Raw genomic sequence first — 22,526 nt, forward strand, 5'->3', positions numbered from 1 at the left:
TGCATTTTTTGGGATGTTTCCTGTCAGGGGCACAAGATCTACCCACACAACTAATGTACCATTTGTTTTGGGAAGACTAAGGGGAATGTTGGGTGGAAGGAATGTTGAGGCTCCTCACAGATTCCAGAACATACCATCACAGAATTGAGAAGAAAATGTGTTTTTAGTCAAAGTTTGAAGTTTGTTAGGGATTCTGAGTAAAACAACCTGGTGAAAGTCACATAAGTCACCCAATCCTGATTTCTTCTAGGTGTCTAGTTTTAGAAAATGTACAGGTTTGCTAGGTTTCCCTCGGTGCCAGCTGATCTAGGGCCCGAAGTCCACAGCTATCTTCTTTGTAAATAAAGGGGGGGTCAGTTTTGAGTGGAAAAATGTGATGCATCCATGTTGCTTTTTTAGGCCTTTTCCTGTCACAGGCACTAAGCCTTCCCACACAAGTGTGGGACCATTTTTACCCGAAGACATGTCTGGAACATAAGAAAGTAGGACATTTGTTATTACCAACTAAATTTTGCAGCATTTGTGCCTTCCAAATGTAAGCCAGTGTGAAAGAACGAAGAATCTTAATAAAATACTCTCCAACTCATATGCTAGTGCGGGTACCCACACATTCAGAAATGTACAAAGAACCACTGTTCTTAAACTCCATATCGTGTGTGCCCGTTTCAGAAATACATAGGTTTCCTTGATACAGATTTTTCACTCCACATATTTCACCATATGAATTGGTCTATACTCAGTACACAATGAAATTGTATGGTGCAGCTCAGTTGTTGTCTCTGGGTACCTAAATTCTAGGAAAACCTACAAGCCCTATATTTCCCTGCAACCAGATGGGCCAAGCAGATGTAATGGCATATCAGTTTTGTAAATCAGCCATTGAGACAAAAAGTTAGAAATGAAAAGGTTGTCACACATGGTTATTTTGTCCTACTCATTTTCGATATTTCTTTACTTTGGGAAAACCTTGAGAGATCAACACATATGACCTCATGATGAATTAAAAAATGTGTCTACAGTCCATAACTTTATCCTTTATGTTTTAGCCATGGGTTTTACACTGTTTCCACCGCAGACTGGAAGTAGGTTGAGAGCAGAATAAATAGGACAAATTAGCTTCCTCTTTGAAAAATGACAACAGTGTGGTAACATTTTTTATTTTATTTAGCTGTGTGTGTTCCTGAAAGCTGGGAAAATGGTCACTTTCGCACAGCAAACCGTTTGTTGATGTAATTTAAAAAAAAAAACAGACACTTATCCGGAGCCTTTTTTTCCTACTTTCCCACCAAAACTCTGAATTTTGCTATATTTTGCCTATTTCCTTCATACCCTTTTAGGTAATCCACATGCCCTGGGTAGTTTAAAAATTCCCAGGATACTGCTAAAAAAAGACACAAATTTGGCATGGATCACTTATGTGGACAAAAGGTATTGGTGTTGTAAACGCAAACTACCCCAAATGGCCAAAAAAGGGCTCAGCACGGTGGACAGGGGTGGAATGGTGGGATGCCGAGCAGCTAAGGGGTTAAGTAGAGATTGTGTAGTAGGTATGTAGAGGTGTAGAGATCAGTAGAATAGATAGGAAAGAACATAGGTGAGGTTTAAGAGCTGGGGTAAAGTGAAATAACTGAGGCAGAAAGATCGGTGAGGCAGAAAAAGAAAGGTAGACAGTTAACATGAGGTGACAAAGGTAGTCAGATGGATGTACATAAATATGGCTAGGTAAATAGTGACTGATGAGAAATGAGGTACTGTACAAAAAGATTGGCTGAAAGAGATTGGAAGTAGCAGAAGGTGAGGTACAAAGAGAAGGAAAGGGGGATAGATTAATAGTAAACAGTGGGCGATGAAGTGAAGAGTAGTTGAGACGGAGGTAGATAAAATATTTGAAATATCAGTAAAGAACGGTATTGACAGATATTGAGGGATGCTGAAGAAAATGTTAAACTAAGAAAGACAAAGAGGTAGATATAAAGGTAGAACATAGCAAAACACGGATAGGAAGAGAGACAGAGTCAGAGCTATCAATATTTAATGTAATCTAAATACTTCAGCCCATTGCGTTTCTGAAGTCTATCTGATATACGTTTCTACCATAAAGCCTTATTTCAACATTTATTTTCACTGACTTTGTACAAAAGGAGCCTTCATCAGGATTTAAGAACAATATTTGGCTATTATGAACTATTTTTCTACCAATCAATTCTTGTCTTCAGTAGGTTGTGGCTGTAAACAGATAAAACATAACTTACAAGTGATTATCCTTTCCCACTTACTAGCTTAATTGCCTTTTTTAGCTCAGGAGTTAGTCAAGACCTATTGATTAAAACAAACATATATATATATATATATATATATATATATATATATATATATATATATATATATATATATATATATATATATATATATATATATATATATATATATATATATATATAAAATATAATATATATATATGTGTATATTTATATATATATTCACTGAAAAAACCATAGGTTATAGACCATATATAGTTAGGAATTAGCATTTAAAAAACCTTATTTTACTCACACAAAACCATTGAAATTCCATATATAGTTAGTTGCACTAACTATATATCGCGCACCCGCAATCCACTGCTGATCATGTCACATATTACATCATTCATGACATGGTCAGTGACATCACTGATGACATCACTGATGACATCTCAAATGACATCACTGATGACATCACTGATGACAACATCCAGTGACTGTATTTTTCTGTAAAGTTAAAATATGTCTTGAGTGGATGTATAAGTGTCTGGATGAAGGATTTAGTAGGTGCATGACTGACTGTATGAGTGAGTGATTAAATGTGTCTCACTGAATGCATGGGTTAGTGACTAAACTGTCTTAATTTGTGCATCATTATGTCTGTTGTTCTGTAAACTGCTGCATGTGTTGATCATTAGCTATACGAGAGGCTATATGTGTTATTAATTGGTTGCCCAAGTATTTCTATGGGAGATTGAGTTTGTGTGGGGGTGGCTGGAAGGTGTGAGACTCTATGCATAGATGTGTGAGCAGTTTATTCACTAGGTGTATGAGTTCAAGAGTGCATGTGGAAACAGCTACATGGGCAGTTGACTGTGTGCATGAGTGTATTGATGAGTGAATGGATATCTCAATGCTACATGTCATAGTAAGTACATATGTAAAACACAGTACATGTGAGAGTTGGCATATATAAATAACTGTGCATGAGAGCCACTGAATGAGTGAGTGGTTGTATCGATCATTGTGAACTTGTATCAGGGATTGTATAAGAGAGTAAATATGTGTTAGTATATGTTTCAATAAGTAAGGTGTGTTTAACTGTATAGTTGAAGAAATGGAGGTGAGATTGTTTCTTTGCATGACTGACTGGGTGTGTGAGTAACTCCATGGATGAGTGGCAGTGTGTGAGTGTCTGTATACACTGAGTGTATCTAAGGTTATATTAGAGTCTGAAGAGGTTTATCGTATTAGCACAAGAATGATGTCAAATGAGATGTCATCAGTGATGTCATCAGTGATGTCATTTGAGATGTCATCAGTGATGTCATCAGTGATGTCACTGACCATGTCATGAATGATGTAATATGTGACATGATCAGCAGTGGATTGCGGGTGCGCGATATATAGTTAGTGCAACTAACTATATATGGAATTTCAATGGTTTTGTGTGAGTAAAATAAGGTTTTTTAAATGCTAATTCCTAACTATATATGGTCTATAACCTATGGTTTTTTCAGTGAATTTTCAAGGTTTTGTAAATGCTAATTCCTAACTATATATGGTCTATAACCTATGGTTTTTTCAGTGAATTTCAATGGTTTTTTAATAGCAAATATCATAAGCTGTCGAATGTCAAGTACGTGGTAAGTAAAAACATTTTCGTGTTTATGCACACTGATCTGCTTTGAATGCTGCCCCCCACCCCTCATTTCTATTAGGAGTACTCTCTCTTTGCAGATAGTGAAGGGTAGTTAACGCAGCCCTTTGCCCCCTTTGTAATCCGTCGTGCCTGCTTCTCTCTCCATTTGATTGATTGTTCTCTTTGGTTCATTCTCTATTTACAAACAAGCACAGAGTCGCAATACTCTGTTTAGTCTTTGCAGATAGCGAAAAATCGTGTAAAAAAACAAAAGGAATCGAGCAAAATCAGTAGGCCACTAATGGGATCTCTTTTTGACCTCGCTAAAATAGAAACATTAGGAACAACCTGTTGAAAATAGCAATGCGTATGTACATAAGCGGCGTTCATTTGTGTTCACAGTACCCCTTGTTGATTGTTTCAATCGAGCATTGAATTGTTCGAAGTTAATTCTCTTAAGGATCTTCTCTACCTGCAAACGAGGAAGAATAGGAATATTCTCTCTCCCTTTGCAGATAGTGAAGGGTAGGTAACGCAAGCCTTTAACACGTCGTACCTATTTCATTCCTCATTGATTGATTGATTGTCCGAACATTGACTGTTTGGGAATTAGTTCTTTTTGGAGGTATTCCCTGTTTGCAAATCAACGTAGGAAAATCTTTGCAAGTAGTGAAAGGGTACGTAATGCGGACCTTTCTCCCCCGTTGTAATCTGTCATGCCTATCTACTCCCCACTGATTGATGCACCTTTTTCACCCGGACCATTTACTAGAGATACGTCATCTGGCCCGACCAGAGAGCACCCTTAGTGAAAAGGACATATGCAATAATAACGAAGTGATCACTGTATCCTGTTAACAGAAACTTGACCATGAAACAACCTGGAAAGAAAAAAATAGGAAAACGAAAATCAGTAGGCCACTGATGAACATGAACTTTTATTAAACAACGAACAAAGAAATGATAACATAACGTAATGATAAAACCTATTAATGTCCTAGAAACAAGAAAACGTTAAAATATGCCAGTGGTGAGAGACCAGAAAAACAGTAAGAGAAACCAAATCACCCCTCGCTGTCCCACCGCCTGCCACGCCAAAAAAATCGATAGACTAGGGAAAATGCAAGTCAGTAGAACATCCGCCCCCACTCTGGAAACTTCCAAGGTGGGGCAGGGTTCCGGCTATGCCCAGCCGGGAGCAGCCCATATAAGGCAGGTCCTGCTGCCACGCCTCGGCCAGGAGATCCTAACGTAGGGTGTAGCCGGAGGAGAGGCCGAGGCCAGCGGGACCCGGCCAGGGGATTGCCTTTACAACGCTGAACAGTTGCAGGGGGGGGGAATGTCTCCTCGACCCTCCCCTCTCTCTCCCAGTCCGGCCGCAGTGGCCCTTGAGAGTTGCAGGTAGTCCCGCCACATGCTCTTCCGGTCCGGCCACCAACGGTCGGGGGGCCGAGGCCGACGGGATCCGGCTGCAGCCGATAAACCAAGAAACCCGTTCATGGGGCCAGAGCCAGGGGCGTCCGGCCGACATCCACCGGAAGCCCGGCCCGAAGACGGACGGGACACTTCTTTCTTTTATAATGGCTGCGACAACACTGGGGGGGGATGTCTTGCACATGCCTCCGACCCCCCCCCCCCCTCGTCCTCATCGCCTGGTCCGGCCATAACAAATCTCAAGCGAGACGCCGTGGGGTGCACTGGGAGGGAGAGACGGTGCGAACAGGCCTCTCCTGCCTCCCCAGGTGGAGGCTTCCCAGCTGCACCCTCAGCGCTCCAGGCGCCCGGAAAAGGGTTCTTCCACTGTGGCCATGCTGCAACGTCTCGCCCGGCAGGGTGGAGCCCGTCCGCTCATGTGACCCCGCGATCGCCGGTAGCTGCCGAACTCTCAAAATGGCGGTCGACCTGGCAAGAGCGGACCCAGCATAAAGAAATGGCCCGGTCACTGGTTGACTCCACCACCGTAGTCCTCCACGACCTTGAAAATTCTAGAGGAGCCGCGGGAGTCTCCGACCCCCGATGGGGAATGACTGCCATGATCGCCCGTGGAGTGACGAAACTGTATCCGCGGGACGTCGGCGCTCCCATGCTGGCGCCAGCCTCACTTTGAATTACTAGAATCCTGCAGACCTCACTTCCGGTGAAAGCACAGTGTGACCCGGTAGGAAAAATTATTGCACCCCCTCCCCTTTTTGACTGATAGTTCAAACCACCGATCCTTTCCTTTGCCCTTTTAACGGAACTTTGGACTGCCTCCCCCTCTTTTACATTTTCTAGAGAAAACAAAACATTAACCACTACATTAGCATAGCAGTTGACACCAGAACTGTTTTCAAATTGAAAACCAACAACATCTTCAACAGAATCCTTTTTGTTTCTGCTGTGACCCTGCTACAGCACAGGCATTGTCCCCAGCAGTAATTCTGCAATGCCGGTAAGAATAGCTGTGGTGCCTACTGGACTCACTCACCCCCGCGGCGCCCCACGCCGTTTTTTGCTGGGCGGCAACTTACTAGACATCACTTTCGTGCCATCTAGATTTCAGCGCGTTCTGCTGCCTTGGAACTATTCGCACAACAGACCGCTACTGACAAGAATATTTCATTATTGGTGCTGTCAATTTCAATAAATCTATTGGATGATTCAAAAGAAATTGCCACGGTCTCTTCGTTGTTTAAATGTTTTTACTGTTTTTGTTTTCTTGTATATATTTATATGTTATTAAAGTTTTATATTCCTACTACTTTGTTGGAGTGCTATATATTTTTAATGTGACACATAATTGTAAAAACTTTGATGTACAAAGAGTCATTCCTGGAATCTTCCGCTTCAGGCTCGGTCCCCTCCCCAATCACAATACAGGATGGTTTTCAGATAGTAGGAACACGTGTGGTGTGACGGATCTCATCGGGTGTGGGCCTTGATCTACTATAACTCCTTTGAAGAGGGGTGATTCTTTACAGCTGGGGCCATAAACTACATCTGCAGGGCTAGCTGATAGCCTGGACAATCGGACACAGAGAAAGAGGAGTGTCAGAGGGTGCGGTAGTGAATAGGGCGAAAGGGAGGTGTCGGGCGGGCACAGAGTGTGATTCTCAGGGAAGAGCAGCGCAGATGGGGGGAGGTTTATTGCCCATGCATAAGACAGAGAGCGGTGGTGACCAGTGCCTAGGGAAGATGCTTGCGTGGGTGAGGAGCCATGCTACGAATCGACAGCGTGCAGAGAGTGGGTCTGGTCAAGACATCTAAAATGGCTGCCGTGCACGACAAAAGTGTGGCATTTCAAAAAAGGCAAGATGGCGCAGACAATGTTTTTCAACACTTCCTCATTTCCTTCGAATCGAACGTTAACAGACGTTGGGGCATATTACCAAAGTTAAGCGATATTTATCGCTAACGATGCTTACCAACCAATTTTTTACCACTAAGCATCGTCAGAAATTATCGAAGATAAACCTTGCTATTATCAAGGTTTATCGCAAATGCGATAATAAACGGCCGCAATGCATGAATATCGCTAAAAACTCAGCGATATTCATGCATTACCGAGCTAATGCTCTTAGCCATGTTATCCACCTCCCATTGGATAACATGGCTAAGAACTGCTCAGGGCAGGTGTTACTTTTTGGAGATATTCGCGCTTAGCGCGAATATCTCCAAAAGTTGGTAATAGGAGATAGATATCTTGCATGTTGTAATGCAAGTTATTGTGGTATATGGAACTCATACCATAATCTCTCAGGAAAGCAGAAATTGATCCTTTTGGGACCGCCTAAAAAGGCCTAGGGGGTGAGGAGTACTCTACTTTGCCCCCTTTTCACGTTCCGAACTATTTTATTTTACTCTCTTCTGTAATTACACAAAATAACAGCGATAAGATGCATCGGAGACACACAGTGAGAGAAAGGAGGCCGGAGATGAAGAAGAGATGTCAAATACACATTGGAGATAATATAGTGGCAGAAGGCAAGTAAATATGAGTAAACTTACCATGTAACATAAAAATGTTGCACTCTATACTATAAGTCTCATTTTATACTACAATCACTTCGCTACAACCTCATAAATTAAAAATAAAAATGAATAATGTCTCAAACAATTTTTGATTTCTAAATATAAATTTATTCTTCAGAATTTTCTAAATTTGAAAGAACTAGTAACATGTCCTCATCAGCAATGTCCTCATTAAAAGTCTCCAATGATGATTCTTGTAACTCTATGGTCTCCAAACACTCGATAAATTCGCCATCAAGAGATTGATCAAAAAAATCATTCAAGTCATCTCCTCCTTGTGACAATATTTCATTATTGGTGCTGTCAATTTCAATCAATGTAGTGGAATCATTCAAGTCATCTTCTCGTGACAATATTTCATTATTGGTGCTCTCAATTTCAATCAATGTAGTGGAATCATTCAAGTCATCTCCTCCTTGTGACAATATTTCATTATTGGTGCTGTCCATTTCAATCAATCTAATGGAATCATACAAGTCATCTCCTCCTTGTGACAATATTTCATTATTGGTGCTCTCAATTTCAATCAATGTAGTGGAATCATTCAAGTCATCTCCTTGTGACAATATTTCATTCTTGGTGCTGTCCATTTCAATCAATCTAATGGAATCATACAAGTCATGTCCTCCTTGTGACAATATTTCATTATTGGTGCTCTCAATTTCAATCAATGTAGTGGACAATTCAAAAGAAATTGCCACGGTCTCTTCATTGTGAGCCATTTTATTTTGAAATTGCTTGCTGTAAATTGCAGAAAAAAATAATCACTTTCATTTATCGTTTTTAGTAATACATAATATAAAACTAACTTCATCAAGTATTTAGTATAACAGAAGGACTGCAAATAAATAACAGAAAACATTTTTCAAATTATCTTCAAGTGTACAACATAGTTCCCCTTACAAATTAACAACTCACCTTTTTAAAAGTAGCAGAAGTGTTAGTACTGTGTAAATCAAACACCAGAAATTCACCACCAAAAATTCCTCACAAATGTACCTCAGACAGTAGTATCACAAAATGGCTGTGGTTTCCTCTCATTTGACATATATACATAACCAATTAACTTTCATCACACACAAATACAAAACCAAAGTAACATTTTAATTGGTTCTAAATTTCAACACTTTCAAATGTGTTTTCCCCATGCAATTTTCCATAGGACATTTACATACGTCTACAGCCTGAATGGCTGAACGGAATTACACCAAACTTGACAAAATGGTACATCAAACCTAAGAGGTCAGGAAGGATCTACTATGCCCCCTTATGGTCATTTCCCCCTTCGCTTTGGCCTCCTCTTGTCTCTCAATCCTACCGAGAGACAAGATGGCGGCCGCTACGGACTGTTTGGAATGTTGACAGACGCCGGAGAACCAATCAGCTTCGCAAAGCTCCGTAACGCGAAAAGTACGCGAAGCGGAGCGCTGTTACAGATATATATCTTTTTTTGAACATTAATTTCTCAAAATCCACTGGAGCACATATATTGAGACCTAGCAAAGGCACATCGGGCTACCAGTCCCTAATATTTTGCCAAGTTTCGTGCAAATCCATTCAGCCGTTCGATTATTATTATTTTTATTTTTTTTTGCCCAGCGGAGCCCTTTTAAAACCTCCACATCAAACGTAGGGGGTCAGCGAGGATCTACTATTCCCCCTTATGGTCATTTGCCCCTTCGCTTTGGCCTACTCTTGTCTCTCGATCCTACCGAGAGACAAGATGGCGGCCGCTACGGACTGTTTGGAATGTTGACAGACGCCGGAGAACCAATCAGCTTCGCTTCACAAAGCTCCGTTGCGCGAAAAGTCCGCGAACCAGAGCGCTGCCCGGTCCGCTGTTACAGATATATATCTTTTTTTAAACGTTAATTTCTCAAAATCCACTGTAGCACATATATTGAGACCTACAAAAGGCACATCGGGCTACCAGTCCCTACAATTTTGCCAAGTTTCATGCAAATCCATTCAGCCGTTCGGGCTAAAAGTGAGGCCAACCGCCCTATGGAAAACTCAATGTTAAAAACACGTTTTGGGACCCCCCTTTTTTCTCAGCCCCCCCTTGACGAACACCCCCCAAATTTTCAAGGGCTGCTCAGAAACAAAATGTTCCATTTTCCTGAAAATTTCAGCCAATTCCGTCCACAAACGCCAAAGTTATTAGACATAGAATTTTCAAAAATCCCATAGAGAAAAAATCCTAACTATATATACCTACTGGCGACCGCCAGTAGGTAATATATATATATATATATATATATATATATATATATATATATACACATATATAATATATATGAAAATATATTTATATAAAGAGGCTTTAAGCCAGCTTTCTTAATCCATTTTTCTGTTGGTGTGTCAGTCACATTTTGCTCCTGCCCACTACAGCATACAGCATGTGGTCAGTCCCCTTCAGCCACTGGATAATTTCACTTTGAGTAACTGCATTTTGCTCTTTCACAAGGAGCACATCCACCAGTTCCGTTCTGTGACAATGCTTTTGTTTTTTTTTTTTTTTTATGAATCCACAGTATCACAAAATCATATAATGCATCAAACATTCAGATGTTCAAAGAACGCCCCCCAAATATAGATACCCATTTTTTGTTTTCTTGAGCCTTTAGCTGAGTATAAGCTACATTCTAAATTAAATATATTATACATCCTGGCTCTCCACATTTCAAAAGCGGGGGCCTCAGGCTGCAACCAAGAGGCAGCAACACAAAGATGAGCCACAGCCGTAGCCATAAACAGTAAATAGCGATGTTTGTACATAGGTCTTCCCGGCTCTAAATCCTGACCGATCTCTAATAACATCATGGGGGCAGACATTTTAATAGGTACACCATTAACACCTGATAGAAACTTTTCAATATGACTAATATAAAGTACCAGTTTACCACAAGAATAGAAAATATGCAAACTATCAGCATTGTCAGTCCCACAGCGAAAGCATTTACAATCATTCCTCCCACCATTTCAAAAAATTTGCAGGCGTATAATACAAATTAAACACAGTTTTAAAATATTGGGTTTGAAGATTCGCAGATAAAAGGGCTTCCCAGATATTGCAATAGCTGTCTCCAAGGAGAATTTGTGTTCTCCTTGAACAATGGTCCATTTAACATTGTGCTTCTCCAGATCATCCGCCCTAAAGGTTAAAAGAATTTTATTGAAAAAAACTATTTTCTCCTGACGCCTAATGGCTTCAATAGGTTTACGCGGTACTGGTACCCAGAAAATCCCAAATCTGGAGAAATTTAAAAAACGGCGTCCAGGTCAATTATATTTCATTGCAACATCCAGGAATGCAGGATAAAGCCCTCCAGCCTAAAAAAAATCTCTGATTTGTAAAATACCCTTACTTCTCCAAATTGTAGCCTTATGGTCCCAAAGAATCACTGGAAATATCCTTGAAGCATTTGTAGGTGTGTAATATGTTATTGTCCCCAAAAAATGTTTTTTCCGAATAGCCTTCCACACCTTAAAGACATCCTCTATAACTTTAAAACGTGTTCTCTTATAGTAGCTGCCATCCACTTCTTTAAACAGGCAGTTTTTAACCTCCGGTCCTAGAAGCATATGATAGATTGACAGAGCTTCTGCCACATTACTAACCTCCTCTCCAGTCAATAATATTGGACAATAAACATGCATAATAATAAAATGTAAAATTGACCAGCCACCCCTTTCTCTTGGGAGAGTCATAAACCGTGCGGCTCATCTGGGTTTACCCGGAGCCCAGAGGAATTTAGTGCAAAGTGCCTGTAAATGTTGAAGTTATGCCCGCAGAACTTCTAAGGGATTTTTAGCCCTAGATATGTCACTTCCCTGACCACTCTTGGATCATGGGGCATACTATTGTTTGTGCAAAGTATTAATGTTTTTGTTGTATTCGACTTATAGCCAGATATCTCACCAAATTCTTGAGCTAAGCATTCTACCTCCGATATAGCCCTAACCGGATCTGCAGTAGTGATGGCTATATCATCCTCATAGGCGAAAACAGAATACTGATTCCCCTGAAAGATAAACGGTTTCACCAAGGTGCTTTTCTCCAGGATATTTACAAATGGATTGATGTACAGGGCAAACAACAGGGGCGAACAGGGACACCCCTGTCAAGTCCCTCTAGTTCTTCTGGTTCTGATACCATACCCATTGAACATATCCTGGCTACCGGTGACTTGTATACTACTTGTATAGCCTGAATGAACCCTTGTCCAAAACCCAACCAATACAGGATGTTCCATAAGTAGTCCCAGGCAACGCTATCAAAAGCTTTCTCAGCATCAAGCAATATTAACCCCAAATCCCTCCCTTCCACCTGGGCAATATCAAATAGAGTCACCATTTTATTAACACGTGAAACCGTCCCTCGGCCAGGAATGAAGCCATGTTGATGTTGGGAAACTAGCGGTGAAATAACCGTTGCCAACCGATTTTCCAATATTTTGGCATAGATTTTCCCATCACAATTAACAAATGAAATCAGTCGGTAAGACCCCAGAAACCCTGGCGGTTTCCCATCTTCTTAAATACCACAATAGTGGCTTCATCCCAAGACCTAGGTGCATGCCCATTTTGTGCTGCTCTTGTTTTCAATGTATTACTTTGATGGTGCAGTTGTATTTAAAGTCTGATGTGACAGCAGGATTTTTTATGCCAGCATAGGCCACATTGCAAACTTTATTGGTTCCTATCTCCTGCCAATGCTGTTACAAATTTCATTTGAGGAAAGTCCTTTGCTTAGTTTATTTTCTCAAATAAACAAACAACACACCAAAAGGAATTTAACAATATAAAACATAGTGTCTTTTGAAACTGTTCTATAGCAAGTTATTGGAAGCATCAATATTTCACACTTGAATTCATAAGTGGACAATTCTTTAGAACAATTTTATTCTGAAAGTAATTTCACCTATGGTTCTTTAATAATCTTTGCCCATAAGAAAACTAGCCTTTAATGTGTTTAGTTTGCAACACTTTTTCTTTTCTTTTCTTCTTTCTTTGTTTTTTCTTCTTTTTTCTTTTCTTGTCTTTCTTTTTTTCTTTCTCTTTTCCTTACATTATTTCATTCCTCTTTCTTATTTTTCTTTCATTCCGTCTCATTCTTTTCGTTAATTCTTTAATTCCATATTTCTTTTTTTTATTTTTCAATCCTTGTTTCTTTCTTTCATTTTTCTTTTATTCTGTCTTTCTTTCTTTCGTTTGCTTTTTCCTCATCCCCTTTTCTCTTTTTTCTTGTTTTCCTTTTTTCTTTCATTGTGTCATTCACTCTTTCCTTTTTCATTCATTCCTTATTAGCTTTTCTCTTTCATTCTTTCAACCCTTTCCTTCTCTTTTGCATTCCTTGGTGTTTTCATTATTTCAGTCCTTCATTCTTTCTCTTTCATGCTTTCATATCTACTTTCCTACTTGCTTTCTTTTCATTCTTTCTTTCCTCCTTTTTTCATTACTTATTTCCTTCTTTTAGGTTTGCATTTTTCTTTATAATGTCCTTCTTTCTTTTTTCATCAATTTTTTCCTTCAATCTTGCTTTCCTTCTCTCATCTATTTTTCTTTCCTTCTTTTTACTTGCATGCTTTCATTAAATTTTTCCTTCTTTCTTGCTTCCTGTCGTTCTGTCCACGGATCTTTCTTTCTTGGCTTTTTTTCTTTCCTACCTTCTTGTTTTTCTTTTTTTTTTCCTTCCTTCTTTCTCGCCACACTTTCTTCTTTTTTTCTTTCTTTCTTTCTTTCCTTCATTTTTTCTTCTTTCTTGCTATCCTTTTCTTTCATTCCTTCTTTCCTTTTTCTTTTATACTTTCATTCTTTCATGCTTTTCATAGTTCTGTCATTGTTTCATTCCTTCTTTCTCTTTTTCTTTCATTCTTTAATTTCTTCCTTCCTTCTTTTATGTTTTCCAATTGTCTTCATTCATTATCTCCTCTTTTATTTCTTACTTTATTCCCTTTTTTCTTCTTTCTTGATTTCTGTTTTGTCTTAAATTTATTTTTTCATCACTGTCATTCATTCATTCTTACTTTCCTTTTCTTTTTTCATCCCTTCTTTCCTTTATTCTATTTTTTTATATATTGCATTTTTTCTTTCCCTCTTTTCTTCTTCCTTTCTTCATTCCTTGTTTCTCTCTTCTTGCTTTCATTCATTCTTCAAAGCTTTTTTGCTTTTATTCCCGCTTTTCTTGGTCTTTTGTTTCCTTTCCTTCATCCTTTCTTTCTGTCCTTGTCTTTTTACCTTCTTTCTTTCTATTCCTCTTACTTACTTTCTTTCTCTCTCTTTATTTTTCTTTTTTCTCTTTTTTCTCTTTCTTCCTAGTTTCTTTTTCTCTTTTTCTCTATCTTTCTTTCTTTCTTTCTTTCTTTCTTTCTTTCTTTCTTTCTTTCTTTCTTTCTTTCCATCTTACTCAACGGCAAGGGGCTGGCAGCCAATAGCATAATGACTGGCTTTTTTAGGTCTGTGTTAGGCAAGACCTTTTGATTTTACTGATATTATGTGCATGTCATAGTAACTTATAGGGAATTCAGTTGCCCATCATTCATTTCTCTTTCGTTGTATCATTCACATTTGCACAACAACACACAAAGTAGCTCCCTTCAGTGCCAGGGATTACGAAGATAATGTGTGCTTTTTTGAGGCAAAACATTTTTTTTGCTTTTGGTCAATATTTTTCATCAGATTGGCAAATGCCAAGCAGCTTCCTGAACAATCAACTTTTGCAAAAGCCATGACAAAACAAGCATTGCAAAAAGGCTGGTAGACGATACCAGACCTACTAGCTTTGACAATGCTTGTCTTTTTATAGTTACCTCTCTCAAATAAACTAGGGATTATTCTGTGGCTATAATTAATGGAAAAAGGTTCAAGGATTCTCTTCCTGGATGTAATTGCCTTTAATCCCATATTGAGGGGAGACTATTCTAGAGGTAGTGAACCTTTTATAGCTCAGTTAAGTGACAGTTAGGGGTATGTGGAGGTGGAATTCCCTTAAGAGCCATGAGCTCTTTTTAAACATGGGAAGGATAATGCTCTGGGCTTCTACCTGACATTAGAAGCAGGGAGCACTCCATTGTTTTCAAAACATCACACTTTTAAGTGTCTGTTTGTTTTTTAAGAATGTTTGAGGCTTTTGATGCTGCAGTCAGGAGATTATAACACTTTCAAAAGCATTTCAATATATATTGCATCTTTGTACTCTATTCCATTGCCTTTCAGATGTAGGGTAGCAGAAACTCTTGGATAGGTAGTATCAAGAGCATTTCACTGACACAGATACCATAAGATGACTTCAATAAAACGCAAGCTCAAAACTATTAAGGACGATTTGAAAAAAATATATATTAACTAAAGAACGTTCCTATAGCAGTAGTCTGGTACATTATGATTAGGCTGTCCGGTTTTAGGTTTAAACCTATATTAACTGATAAAACCCCACTGAAAGAGAAATAGCCCTCACCAGTGAAAACATATAAACACGGAAAAAACACGTGCACAACCACAAACTAAATGCCATTCAAAGAAAGGAAAAAGAGAGTTAAAAAGTAATTTCTTTTTTTCCTGAAGAGCACTATACAATGTAACTTTGTTATACAAGGTAGCAGTAAGAAATTCTGGGGTAACATTATTCTGCTTGAGTTTTGTTGTTTAGGGATGCCACTAAAATATAATTTGTCTTACTTTTGTTTTTTCAGTTTTGTGGTCTTTGGTCCAAAGATGCAGGGTTTAGAATCATGGTTTAGGTCTTGTTTAATTATTTTATAAACTGTAGAGAATCATGAACTATAAAAATCATAGTTGATGTTTTGTTTTTGATTCTTTCACTGATAGGTAAACTTGCTGGTTTCATAACAATCTTTCCTAATATGTGTCATCACATTTATCCACACCGAATGGATAAAAACCCTTAATACATCAGCCCCCAGTTTCTAGTGAGTCAGTATTGATAGTAAGCAAATTGCCAACACCTCAGGCTTTAAACATTCAATGCAAGGTATAGTGACAAGTATATGTGAAAAGAGCGCTATCCCCAAGCATCTGGGATAGTGGTTAAAACATGGCACCAGGCTCTTGGAAAACATGGAATGCAGTGTCACTTGGAATGCTCTACAAAAGCGGTTCTTTCCAAGTTCAACAAAGATTGGAGTGATTTTGTTTGTATTTGCAGTGATTCAGCTACGTATGTGAAAAAGTTGTGTGATGACCTATCAAAATTGATACCGGAGCTGAAGTGCTTCCCTGTAAGAGATCCTTGTCACTTGTTAGATGTTATGCTGAAAGCATCTTTACAATCTTCAGAGTTAATGAGGAATGCTATTGATTTTTTAGTCCATTCTGGTGCACTGTTTTCTTATGCACAGGAACTAAAACGCAAATATTTATCATTTCGTGCTTTGTGTGGGATCAAAGAAAGAGTCATCCCAACGGTGTCCATTAGCTGATGGTTCTCAGTCAAAGGGGATATGAATGCTATATTCTCCATGTGGCAACTGTTTACATAATTTTTGCAAGAAATGTGAGGATCTTTGGTCACATATTGATAGTGATGTGAAAAAAGTACACTCTACTACATTCTTAGATTTTTATAGGAAACATAACTGCTGTAGTGGACATTAAAACAACTTAGAGTCTTAAAACACCCTTGTCTGCCAAGTGTTCAGCTTAATTGGGGTAAATGTGAAACATCTCCTTAAGAGTAGGCTGGGCGACACCTTTAGTGACTTTGGCACTGCAACATGTTCCATGTTAGAGCGCTTGCCACTTGGTAATCAAAACAATGGCGAAGAGCAATTCAGGAATTTTATTTTACAATGTATGAGAAATGGATTGCAATGATGCATAGGAATGTCCCTTTGCCACCAATTGCATTTGAAGTCAATGAAACCTCACTGTGGTACTCTGTTCTAGATCCTTTCCGTAAGGGGGAATTTCCTCGGTAGTTTCAAAAGTACTGCTTCATTTTTGATTGTTTCAATAACTCTGAGGGCATAAGTGCCCAGATCAGCACAAGTGTTTCAAAACCTGCCCTGGGATTCGCAATATTCAAGTGAACCAGTATTGGCATGGAAAGCTATTTCAGTGGCCAGAGTTAACAAATTGTGTACTGGCTGTTTTGGCTTTGCCCATCTCAAGTGCCAATGGTGAGAGGGCCTTTTCTCAGAAGTTTACATGGAAAGGAAAGAGCGAGCACACATGACCAAAGACTCACTGAATAAGTATTGTATGGTGTACTACAATAAGATTATTTACAAAAATCTATTTGGACCTCATATACACTATATTTACACTGCCTATATATAGCATGCGCTATCAGTGCAGGCAGCAAGCAATAATAAAAGCAAAACTTTCATAAACACTGGAAAAACACTGTGTTCCGTAGTTTTTAATTGTAAAAAATGTGTAACCACTGTTTTTTTAAGGTATTGAAATCACCTGAAAACACTGAAAAAACCCCACCAGAATTTAGCAAAAATAGAAACTGAAAACAGGAAAGCCTAATTATGATTAATAACAGAGAACTCAAAATAATTGGAAATTATTTGCTTAAACACATTTCTAAGCTCTTCTACAACTCAATAGGTATTATTAATTACAGCATTTTAATCCAATGCTGGGGACTATAACAGTCGTCAAAGGCCCTCAAATGCGCTATAATCCTGATCCATGGGTGAGGGCTTATAAAGAGGGGGAGGGCTTTTAACAACTCTTATAGCCTGATGCATAAGGGCTATTAGATCATTCACGCCAATGAAGGTAGAATGCTGTAATTTACAAATAGAAAAACTGAAAAAACATACATTAGGATGTTGGAGCAAAAGAGTAATGGAGCTCTCAATATACCATTGTTTATTGTAAGCATAGTTCCCCTCTGATTACGGACCGTAGGGTGAAAAAAATGGGCACCTTCATATATTGTTTGTGTGAAGCAGGAAAGCAAACCTCTTGAGTCCACTTACTCCTACCATAGTAACATTTTGAAAGAAAATTAGGTCAATGAGCTGTTACAATAGCAACATTTTCCAAAGGAACTGGTAAAAGAAACATAGGTATTGTAAGAAGCTCAATTTTATCTAGCAATGTCATTTGACTTGGCTTCCTTTCATTTTCCTGTCCTGTCTCTACATTTCAGTAATATATAGTACTGGGAATAATTAAGATGGGAAAATGAACTGTTACACCGATCTCACATCACATCTTGAACAGTTTGACATAACTCAAGCTAGACATATTGTAAAGGCTAAGACAAACACACTCAAGCGCTAAATATATAGGTTACCAAGCATTGGTAAAGCCAAAAGGTCTGGCCTACGCAAGAACTATTGGCTTTGTCAATGTGTTTTAGCCATACTGTAAACTGGCATGGCTGCAGTTCGGTATGGGTAAAAGGTAGTGGCAGTACGGAGAGTGGAGTGGAATGCTGTACTGGGTGGGGTGTGAAGTGAAGTAGTATGAGGTGTAGTGTCATAGCAGAAGAGGCGTATAGTGTCGTAGTGTGTCGTAGAGTGGAGTGGAGTGGCATGGAGTGGAGTAGCACCGAAAAGAGTGAAGTGGTGTGGCATGGAGTGGAGTTTCATAGAGTTGATTAATATAGAATGGAGCAGTGTAGAGTGGCGTGGTGTACTGTGGAGTGAAGTAGAGTGGATTAACATGTCATAGACTGGAATGGAATTGAGTGTTGTGGAATGGAGTAGAGTACTGTGGAATGTAGTGATGTAGAGTGGAGTAGAACAGAGTGGAGTAGAGTGATGCAGAGTGTCATAGAGTGGAGTATTGTAGGTTCAAGCATAATAGAGTAGAATGGCATACAGTGGAGTGCATAAAGTGGAATAGTTTGGAGTGGTGTTGAGTGAAGTGTTGCAGAGTGCTCTATAATGTCGTAGAGTAGAGGGGCATAGTGTGGCATAAAGTGGAGTGCACTGTCCCAGGGGGAGTGTCATAAAGTTGAAAAAAGTGGAGCACAGTATAATGGAGTGGCATGGCGTGGTGTAGGATGGAGTCGACTGTCAGAGAGTAGAGTGGTGTGGAGAATAGTGTCGCTAAATGGAGCATCATAGAGTGTCGTAGAGTTAAGTGGCATAGAGTGGAGTAGAGTGTGGTAGATTGGAGTGCAGTGGCTCATAGTGGAGTGGTGTAGAGTGTTGGGGAGTACACTGCCGTAAAGTTTAGTTGCGCAGAGTAGAGAGGCATAGAGTTGATTAGAGTGTCATTAAATGGAGTGGAATGTCGTAGAGTAGTGTAGAGTGGAGTAGTGTGACAGTATGTTGTGTAGTATGCGGTAAATTGAAGTCATGTGCCATATAGGGTAAGTGACGTCAAGTGGCAGTGATTGAAATATAGTGTTGTAAACAGGAATGTCGTAAACTGAAGTGACATAAAATGAAGTGGCTCAATGTCACACAAAGAAGTGGGGTATAGTGGAGTAACTTTAAGTGCAGTAAAGTGGTGTAAAGTGGAGTGGCATGGAGTGGTGTAGCGTGGTGTGGAGTGGTATGACATAAATTAAAATGTCATAGAGTGGAATAAAGTGTTTTGGAGGACAGTAGAGTGGAGTAGAGTTTCAGAATAGAATAGAATAGTGTAGAATCGAATAGTGTAGGGTGGAGTAGAGATGGGTAGAGTGTTGTGGAGTAGACTGTCATAGAGTGGAGTGTTGTAGAGTGGAGTAGAGTATAGTAGAGTGAAGTGCATTGACGTGGAGTAAAGTAGAGTGGGGTAAAGTGCAATAGCGCAAAGTGGAGTGTCATAGAATGGATTAGGGTGTCATAGAGTGGAGTGTCACAGAGTTGAGTAGTGTGTCGTAGAGTCGAGCAGAGTGCCGTAGAGTGAAGTGGCTTAGAGTGGCGCAGAGTTGAGGGACATAGAGTGTCATAGATTGGAGTGGCATTGAGTGGAGTGGCTTAGGGTAGAGTGGATTGGCATTAAGTGGAGTAAAGTTGCATAGATTAGAGTGGAGTAGAGTGGAGTGACTGGTGTGAAGTGGCAAAGAGTGTTGTAGATTACAGAAGAGTGTTGTGGAGTGGAGTATCGTAAAGTGAAGTGAAATAGAGGGGAGTGATGTAGAGTGAAGTGTCTTTGAGTGGAGTGCCATAGAGTGTCGAGGAGTGTCATTAAATGGAGTGGTGAAGACTGGAGTGGAATACAGTGGAATGTAGTGGTATAGAATGCAGTAGAGTGTTGTGGACTGGAGTGGTGTAGTGTGGCATGGAGTGGAATAACATAGACTGGCATAGAGTGTCATTGTGCTAAGTAGAGTGGAGTGGCATAGAATGGAGTGGCATACAGTAGAGTGTACTACAGTAGAGTGGCACAGAGTGGAGTGTAGTGTAGTGGAGTGTTGTGGAGTGTTGTAGAGTGAAGTATGGTAGAGTTGAGTGCCATGGGGTGTTGTAGATTGGAGTGGCATAGAGTGGTGTTGACTGGAGTGGCATAGAGTGTCGTAGAGTTGAGTAGAGTAGAGTGGCATAAATTGAAGTGGTGTGGAGAGGCATAGAGCTCTCTTGCAGTGGCGCAGAGGGGAGTGGTGTAGACTTAAGTGGAGTAAAGTGGTGTCAATTGGTGTATAGTGAAATAGAGTATTGCAGAGTGGAGTAGCATATAGTGACAAAGAATGGAGTAGCATAGAGTGGAGTAGAGTGTATTAGCATAAAGTGGCATAGAGTAAAGTGGAGTAAAGTGATGTGTAATGGTGTAAAGTGGAGTGGGGTACAGTGGAGTATAGTGGCATTGAGTGAAGTGGTGCAGTGTGAAGTAGTGTAGAGAAGAACTGAGTTCCTTAGAGAGGAGGGGCGTAGAGTGGCACAGAGTGGAGTAGAGCAGCATAGAGTGTGATAGAGTGGAGTCCAGTGGCATAGAATGGAGATGAAAGGCATACCGTGAAGTCAGGCAAAGTGGAGTGATGTGGAGTGTTATAGAATGTGGTGATGTAGAGTGCGGTAGAGTGAAGTAGCAGTGAGTGGACTATATTTCATTGACTAGAGTGGCATAAAGTGGGTTGGAGTAGAGTAGCCATCACCCAGTAAGCAACTCCTGAGGCGGAAGCCGGGAGCTTTTTATCTTTAACCACAAATAATTACTTGCTGCTCTGATTTTGCACTCGATTGATTTTTTAATAAACTCCACGCAAGTCTAATTAACAGTACTGTTGCCTCCAGCTTACCCGGGTCTGACGATTAGGATCGGCCCAGGGGACACTGATACACTACCGGGAACTGCCGCCCAATTACCGCCGCCATCTTGGGAGGAAATCGGAGCGGGCAGCGGGCTAGTTGTTCTGGCACAGGTAGAAATAAAAGAAGCCCTGCGCTAGCACCCAAATCCCTAGCCATCACCCAGTAAGCAACTCCTGAGGCGGAAGCCGGGAGCTTTTTATCTTTAACCACAAATTATGACTTGCTGCTCTGATTTTGCACTCAATTGATTTTTTAATAACCTCCACGCAAGTCTAACTAACAGTACTGTTGCCTCCAGCTTACCCGGGTCTGACAATTAGGATCGGCCCAGGGGACGCTGATACACCACCAGGAACTGCCGCCCAATTACCGCCGCCATCTTGGGAGGAAATCAGAGCGGGCAGCGGGCTAGTTGTCTGGCACAGGTAGAAATAAAATGAACACCTCAGGGCCTCCGCGCAGTGGGCGTGCTGGCGGCGCGCCAAAGGCGCACCGAAGGCAAGCCCGTCTGCGCCTGTCCGCGCCTGGCCCGGGCCCAAGGCCAGAAACCCGGGCACAAAAATAACGGAGAAGTCATCTATCCCACCTCTGCCTAAACAGGCAAGAAAGACAGTGACCCACATATATGACCCCAACTATCTAAAAACTATCAGGAAACCCCTATGTCCAACTGCATTAGAGCCCTCGACATCTCGGATGCTTTCACCTGCAACCATTGCGGGTTTTCATTAAAATCAAATGGAAGTATAAATACACCACATACGAACAAATGTAACAAACCCCCATCTAATCGTTTACTCCCCAAACATAAAATAAATATGTTTGATCTCCTCTTGAACGACCGGCCAGATGCGGTCTTTCTTACGGAAACTTGGCTCCAAGAGAGCTCAGAACCAGATATAGCAGTAGCTCTACCTCCCAACTATGCTACAGTAAGAGTAGACAGAATTAAAAAGATAGGGGGGGTATTGCTATAACTTTCAAAAAAACGTTTAGCTGCACCCTAGATCAAATCCCTATCACAGCCTGCGAAGCTGCCCTTTTTAATCTCACTCTCTCCCCCAATTTTATCTATTCGGGGGTGCTTAGGTATCAACCCCCAGAGCACACTGCAAATTGGATTCCTATATTAATGGAAGAAATCTCATTCCAGATAACTAGTAAGGCAAACGTTACAGTCCTAGGAGATTTAAATCTCCATCTAGAAGACTCTACCTGCAAAAATAGCATCAGACTTATCTCAGATATGGCTTCTCAAAACCTAAAACTGGTAAATGCAGGACCAACCCACAGAGCTGGACACTTCCTGGATCCCATCTTTTCTAATTTAAATACGATTACCTGTTCACCGGCCTTACCAACCATCTGGTCCGACTACCACCAGATACATTTCTCACTGACTTCCCTACATGATAAGAACACATCAAACAATACAAAAAATGCAGGAAATATGCAAAGAAATTG

Source organism: Lissotriton helveticus, chromosome 1_1 (assembly GCF_964261635.1).
Source record: "Lissotriton helveticus chromosome 1_1, aLisHel1.1, whole genome shotgun sequence".
NCBI classification, from domain to species: domain Eukaryota; kingdom Metazoa; phylum Chordata; class Amphibia; order Caudata; family Salamandridae; genus Lissotriton; species Lissotriton helveticus.